The 7,956-nt window shown below is 47.8% G+C and overlaps 1 pseudogene; it reads left to right on the forward strand.

Annotated features, from left to right (window-relative positions):
* Nucleotides 1–1,422: 1,422 nt before the first annotated feature.
* Nucleotides 1,423–3,477, forward strand: LOC118590976 (annotated as a pseudogene).
* The last annotated feature ends 4,479 nt before the right edge of the window (nt 3,478–7,956 follow it).

The raw sequence follows: 7,956 nt of genomic DNA on the forward strand, positions 1-7,956 counted from the left end.
GCTTGCTGGAGGAGGGGGCGGGCGGGTGGGCAGCAGGACTTGGGCTAGGCTGATTGTAAAAGTGGAGATTCCCTAAGTCTTTATGCAAGAAGAACCAGCATGTCTGGGAGCTTCAGGGCTTTGGGGTATAGAGAGCAGCCAGCTGCAGGAGGTAGGTTATGGCCTAGTCAGCTCAACATATTCATTGTTTAGTCCCTAATTTGGCAGGTACTGCTGTGGCACTTGTAAATGTGTTGGATGGTGCTTAAGTATGAGCCATGTAATGAGAAAGATGAAGGACATCTCAGAGTTTACATCTGGAGAGAGCTGGGTCTGGTGTGGTGGCAATCCCACCACTCAGGACATAAAGGTGAGATGATGGGTAGTTTGAGGCCAATGTAGGCTGGCTCAGGGTTGACTTCAGCTACATGCGGGAGATCCTGTCTTCAAAAACAAACAGGAAAGATAATTGTGTGTGTATATGTGTGGCTAATGTCATCAAGAAAAACAAAGATCTTAGGACTTGGGACCGACAGGGATGACAGAGTCAAGAGCCCCAAGCCCAGGAGAGGAGGCTTCCAGCACGTGTGTGGGCATCCAAGAGGAGGCAAAGCTACAGGAAGTGGGCAAGGTGTGCAGAAAGGGAGTGGCACAGTGTGCTGGGAAGCCTAAACTGGCCAGGTGGGCGCTTTAGAAACAAGCTTCTGACAAACTGTTTCAGTGAGGTGAAGTCAGGCCATGCTGATGTTAGGTGATGGCTGTCCATTTGTGAGCATATCTATGATTCCGTTCATATGGTGTGAGATCATGTGCATGGATGTGTGTCTATGTGTGAAATATGCTTATGTGTGTGTCTGTCTGTGTGAATGCTGTCAACATATACTAATGTACCATGTCTGTGTGGACGTTCACATTATGTGTGTAAGAACTTACATATTTGACTTTTTTTTTTCATTTTATGTGTGTAGATGTTTTGCCTGCCTCTATCTCTGCACTTTATGAGTGCAATACCCACAGAGGCCAGAAGGCGGCATCAATTTCTTGGGGCTGGAATTACAGATGATGTTATGTGGGAATGAAATCTGTGTGCTTTGGAAGTATAGCCTGGGCGATTAATCCCTGAGCTACCTCCCCAATCCCTGTGCTTGGCTCTTTATGTTTGTCACATGCTTGAGAGCATGTGCCTGTGTTTGTGTTCCTGAGAATACACCAGGCCGAGAAGATCACAGAGGGAGATGAACTCACACTGGGGCCCTTTCCTGGTAACCTGGCAGGGACTTTACCCTTGCCAAGGGTCACAGAACAGACCCGTGTCACTGATGACATCACAGAATAAAGCCAGGATCCTAGTGATCATGTGGACACTCAGGCTGAGGCTGGCTGGAGGGCTTCACCACAGCCCACACCAGCTCTCACCTAGATTCTGGGTGCTGGTTTGAAGTCATGAAACACCATCTCAAGGAGCACAGGAGAGAACAGTCACCAATCAGTGGGATCACTGTCAGCATGGCCAGCCCAGAGTCCACAGAGGAGAGCGGGGAAGTGTGCTGGCCAGGTGGCCAATAGATGGAGAAGGGACAGGTTGGTCTCTGATGCTGTTGTCACAGGGGTGTGTTGCTCATACAAAGCAGATAGGGGAAGGGCTATGAAGAAAGTGATCTTCAGAGGAAGCTGGTACTTCCTAGGCTGTTGTGCATCTATGGGAGATATTTCAGAAGATATGTAGAGGAGAATGTAACTGTTCACTTTTAGGTATTGATTTTAATGTGTTTGAAAAAAATATTATGTCAACATCCTGTAAGTCCTGTAGTAATATGAACGTCCCTTTATAGTATGTGAATGTGAGCTAATCTAGAATGCCAACTCAGTGGCCACCAGGGTGTGTCTTCAGGCAGCACTTTAGGATAAGATCTGCTCTTGGCGCCAAGTGGCTCTGCCAGGCGTGCATGTCCTCTTTGCCTCCATTTCCTTGTCTGCTGGATAAAAATCCAAATAGTGAAATTCTGTAGGCTTGTTTTGAGTCTTAAAGGCATGCGCTTTGATGGTGACAGGCATAGTGTGTGTCCCACAGAGCAGGTGGAGGTCCCTGTGACCCTGCTAGTCACAGAGAAGCAGAAGCTGGGACATATGCTCAGTGGAAGCACAGCTCCATTCTCGATTTTCAAGTGGGTGTTATTGACCTGGTGTCTGCCCTGTGTGACGTGTACTGTAGAAAGAACAGTGACACCGTTCATGTGAGTGGGAGCCATAGCCAAAGCACAAGAGATTATCATGACCCCAGAAGTTCCCTAAGGCACCCTTATGTCCTGTCTGCCCTCCCGCTCTTGGTAATTGTTCTGTCTCTATAAGATTTGTTTTTTTTCTAGAATGTCTCCTAAGTGGAATTGTGATAGCTTCTTTTCATTTAGCAGCTGCATTATCTTTTGTGTCTATTCTGGCACACATTCCTGGTTCATTTATTTTATCCACAAATACAACTGCATCCTGTGGTCGAAACCAACATCTACTTTTCAGTCAGCCAGGTGTTGGCCTTTTACACATCAGTTTGATGAAATGCACACACTCTTTTATTCTAACCTCCTCATGAGATAACAATTATGGTCATCTCTGATGAATAACAGGCAACCTTCCCCAAAGCCACCAGAGTCTGTGTGATTCTGTGGGTGGCTTCTCAGGCAAGTTCTGTGTGGAGCCTTCTGAAAGCACTGATAAGACTGTCCTTCCACTTCTCAGGGACATGAGGAGGAATGAGTCATCTCACCGGCCAGGGCCTGCCTTCCTTCCGAGGACATCTACTTGGCAGCCCGGACACATGCAGTGCTGGGCTGGAGCAGCTCTCCGTCATCCCAGTCGTCCTCAGAGTACCAGTCCTATTCTCCGTACCAGTCCTGGACCTCCAGCAGGTTCGATGAGCAGCAGGATGCCCCCACCCGAGAGCGTGTGTGCCCTGTACACTCACGTGCAGACTGTTGCGTGGTGTGGCAGTGGCTTTGGGAGACTGACGATGGCTTTGAGCCAGTCACCAGGAAGCCCCTCATCCGCGAGGCTGAGTTCATCAGCGACAGCGGCGGAAAGGCTCCTCCTTCGAGATGGCCTCCAATACAGGACCCTGCACTGGGAGCTGGAAGCCTGCAAGCACTACTGCCCGCAGCCCTGAGGACACTGTGGACTGCTGCCTGGAGGAGCTGCGAGCACCACCAGACTGGCTGGTCACCACCAACCATGGCCTTCGCTGCGTGCCTGCTGCAGAGTCTTCCCACACTGGAGACACTGCTGGAACATGCCCAGCATTGCATCCGAGAGGGCTTCAGCTGCCAGATATTCCTTCGAGGAGATGCTGGAAAGGAGACGGGCCCGGAACAAAGGCGGGACCAACAGTCTGTAGAGGAGGGGGAGAGCTCTTCTGACAGTAGTGATTGTTTCAAACCCACCACGAAGATGTTTCCGCAGCAGCAGCAGCAGCAGCAGCAGCAGGAGCAGGAGCAGCAACAGGAGCAGGAGCAGCCAGCAGCAGCAGCCAGCAGCAGGATCAGCAGCAGGAGCAGCAGCAGGAGCAGCAGCTGCCACCACACACAGCCGCAGCAGCCACAGCAGGAGCCAGAGCAGCAGCCACAGCAGCAGAAGCCACAGCAGCAGCCACAACAGCAGAAGCCACAAGCAGCAGAAGCCACAGCTGCAGAAAGGCACAGCTGCAGAAGCCTCAGCTGCAGAAGCCACAGCAGCAGCCACAGCTGCAGAAGCACCAGCTGCAGAAGCCACAAGCAGCAAAAACAACATCCACAGCATCCACGTGGGGAAGTAACATTGGAGGTGAGGTGCCCACCCTCCCTCCCAGCATCAATGGGTTTGCTGCTCCTTTTCCAGCCAGCAGGACCAGAGCCACCAGAGCAGGGGGAGAGGACCAAGGTGGTGGGGGAAGAAAGCCACCCATGTGGCCTGTGGAACAGTAAGGTAGGAGGGGCAGGAGTCTTTCCCCAAGGTGCAGCTTTCCACCAGAGGTCCATTTCAAAACCTGAATTCAAAAGAAGAGGGCGTCAAGAGTTTCTGATGGTGGATGCAAAGTAAGAAACACACAAGCAGGTGGCTATGGGGATTTGCATTTTTGCTGAAGGATCAAGAGCAGTCCATATCTGCTTGTTCAAGCACTCGTGACTCACAGGGAGCCAACTGCAAATGAAGCTTCGGCCCTATTTTTTTCATTGTTAGGCATCTGTCATATGCCCTAATTCTATGTCTTATGTTATTGGAATTAAACTTGAATAAGACCAAAGTGGTACGAAGTGTCTGAGTGAACCATGTACCAGGTTGGGCACAAAATGGCTGTTGTGTAGATACCAATAACAGGTGTGGAGAGACATGCAGCTTTGCAGAAAATGGTGTTTGGGTCCTTCTGACCAGTCAGTCAGGTCTGCACCCTCCTAACCAGTACAAAAGCTACAGTCTGCAACAAAGACACCAGCCAGGACCGCTGGGATAGGTATGTGACTGATGTGGCCCATGTAGCTTGAGTGACCCTTATTAAATGCTTGGAGGCCAAGCATTTCACAAACTTTCAGAAGTGGGACTGTTTGCATATAGTTATGAAATATCTTGGGAATGGGACCAAGTGTAAACAAAATCAATCTGTTTCATAAACACCATATACATGGTATCCAGAAAAGAAGTCTATTTAGCATCTGTACTGCCTGCTTTTCATTGGGCTTCAATCAACATGAGGTCAAGTGTGAAGTTTTCCACTTGTGACATCATGTCGGGGTTCAGAAAGTTTTCAGACTGGGGAGCAGTTCACAGTTTGGGTTTTGGTTTCTGGGGTTGGGGATGCTCAAGCTGTATGCAAGCTCCATGATGCCCATGACAAAGTCAACTACAAAGCGAAGGGTTAATCTCATCAAGAAAGTCCAAGGACCCAAGAGAAGGGGCCCTAAAACAAAGTGGTTGATCAGAAAGTGGTTCATACATAGTATAAATCAGGCAGAATACTATGCAAGAGAGTTTCACAAAGACAGCATTGCAGACACTGTGTGCTAAATTGGTTCTTTGTGGAGGCCAGAAGTATTCCTTCCCATGACAATCAAAAGTATACCCAGGGAGTAACTGCCGTAGAGGTAAGATCGCTCCAGGTCAAGAACCCATGGGCTAGGCAAAATGAGGACCTTGGGGGAGAGAATGACTGAGTGCATTCTGAGAAGTGCCAGCCACTTGACCCAGCTGCAAGGCTGGAGGTATTGCTCCCCATACTTTCAGCGCTGACCAGGCACAGGTGCAAGAGGATAAAATAATGAAAACAGGTGTAGGTGCTGTTTGGGGGACCATGAGGCCAGTGAGGGGTGAACTGATTAGAAAGAATGGCAAAGGTGCTTTTCCCTGACCTGCAGGGCCCTGCAGAGCTCGCCCGGGGCACTTTTCATCTGCCTCAGCACTACCAGGTTCATTTGCTATGCTCTAGCCGAACCGGCCTTTCTTAAAGTGTCTAAGACTTCAAACCTCACAGTCTTGGCACATGCACTCAAGTGGGATGTAGTTGCCTCCCTGTCTTCCGGCCGACAGGTTGCTCTTTGGAATTTTCTCAGTCACGTCCCCTTAGCTCATTCCTCATTCTATGCGCTGGTTTAGGAAGATGGATGTGACAGGATCAGGTCCACATGTTTAAAAACACAGTGTCAGGTGTAAGGATTGGGATAGTAGCAAAAGGAGAAAATGAGAGGCGGGAAGGTTTGTAGCCTAGAGCAGGAATCTCGGCCAAGAATGGTGAGGATTTGGATGGGACAAGAGGGATGAGTTCATTCAAGACCTATTTGGGGAATCAAGTAAAGGACTTGGAGTCTTCAGCTGATAGCAGGAAGTAATGTTTGCTGACTGATAGGGGAGACTTTGGTGGAAGACTGAAGTGTGTCTATGTGGACATGTGTGAACATGTGTGTGAGAGTGTTTGTGAGCATGCTGTATGTACCTTATGTGAAAAAATTGACCTGGAAGTAATCTGTTTGGGGTTCTGCTGCCTGGGGGTGGTAGTTAGGTCAGGTAGGGCTTGAGAGTGCAAATCATGGACCCTGAATTCCATATCGATTGGCCACATCAAGGAGCTCTTGACTGTTAAGCAAATGAGACTGCATTTGAGAAAAACCCTGGTGAAGATGGTGAAGGATGGAGAAGAGCTGTAGATGAATTTCTAAACAGTCTTATTAAATAAGTAACACAGAGCCAAATACAGATCAGAGCAAGAGCCACCCAGAGTTAGCTTACCACTAGCAGTAGCTTCCCGAGAGAGAGAGAGAGAGAGAGAGAGAGAGAGAGAGAGAGAGAGAGAGGGAATGCTTCTAATGTCTGAGTTGTGTTTTTATTGCTTTCCTGTTCTGCTTTCTCATTGGCTCTAAACCCAACCCTATGACTTCCTCATCACTGCCTGTCTATACAGACCTTCAGGTCTCTATGGTTGGTACTGGGATTAAAGGCGAGTGTCACCACGTTTGGCTGTGTCCTTGACCACACAGAGACTGTGCCTGCCATGTGATCAGATTAAGGGCTTGGGCTACCCCTGCCTGACTGCTGTCCCTGGCTCGCTATGACCTCTGATCTCCAGGCAAACTTTATTTATTAACATACAAATAAAATCACATTTCAGCACAATTAAAATATCACCACAAAGAGCAGTATGGCTAGGGTCAAAGGATCCAGGTGATCTGGCAGCTGGAGGAATTCAAGGGAAATCCAGAGGACTGTAACTATGGAGTCTGGCTAGTATTCACTGAGGGAGGTGACCTGGGATTTTCTCTGGGAGTGTGGTGGTAAATGTTAGAACTAAAAGAATGGAGTGGGGGTTGAGGAAAGAGGAGAAGATTAATTAGGGTGCTGAATGGTAAGACTGAGAAGCATCTAAAAGGGAGCTGGTTTGAAAGTTACAGAATGCAGAAAAGTGGTACTTAAGAATGGAGATGATTTGTGATTACCTACACTTGTATGGTTAACTGAGACCATGATGTGCCCCATGGGCCTCATGTAGGATGTGTTCCCTCTGTTAGTTCCAGAGACTCCGCCATGAGGACCTAATCGGTTTTAAAAGGCTGTCTGAGTATACTTTGAAAAATGCTAGGTGATCTATATTGTCTGAGTCATAGAAGAGCTATTTCTGAGGGGACTCAATCAGCTGACTGGGCAGGTAGACTCCAAGGACAATCTAAGGAAAGAGGAGACTGCTGAGTCAGAAAAACACTGTGAGAAGGGGGATATTTTTATGTCAAATTCAGTGGGTGAAGAAACTAAGATCAGACATAGTAGTTCAAGTCTAGAGTGTCAACATTTAAAAGACATGTTTACATATGCTTAACCCTGATATTCTAAAGACTTTGCATTGTTTTAATTGCTTTATTCATGTTAGACCACATGCATTCTCTACAATCCCACAAAATGTAGCTTCCAGCCTTATCTCTTTTTTGTTGGTGAGTGACCCAGGACTTCATCAAGGTCATATGGCTATGCATGCCAGAGTAAGGCTTTACTTACAGCAGCTTGGCTTCAAACCGTACTGTAATCATGACACTGAGACTCCAGCTTGGATGGGGAGACAGATGAAGGTGTCTAGGAAAGCATATATGTTCATCCTCACAGGCTGTGTTGCCTTTAGATTAAACAGCAGCTGCCAGATAACAGAGAAGAGATGAAGGGAATGTAGGACGAATAAAGGATGGCAGGTGATGTGGATGGGGAGAGGAAAAAACGATGCTCTGCACTGTGCCTGGTTCCTACAGATCACTTTGCAGAGATCTGGGACCTCCACATAAGACTAGATCCAGAGTGTGTTTTCAAGGGACTGCAAACATTTGAAATGATGAATCACTTTAAACTCTATTTTCCCAAATCATAGGGGGAAAGTAGAACTCATTTCCCAAAACTTACATAAAACTGATAACAAAGCCTGGCAAGGATGGCACTAAAAATCAAATGATGTATTAATCTCATACACACATATGACCATCAAAT

The sequence above is a fragment of the Onychomys torridus genome, chromosome 9 (genome assembly GCF_903995425.1).
Source record: "Onychomys torridus chromosome 9, mOncTor1.1, whole genome shotgun sequence".
In the NCBI taxonomy this organism is placed as follows: domain Eukaryota; kingdom Metazoa; phylum Chordata; class Mammalia; order Rodentia; family Cricetidae; genus Onychomys; species Onychomys torridus.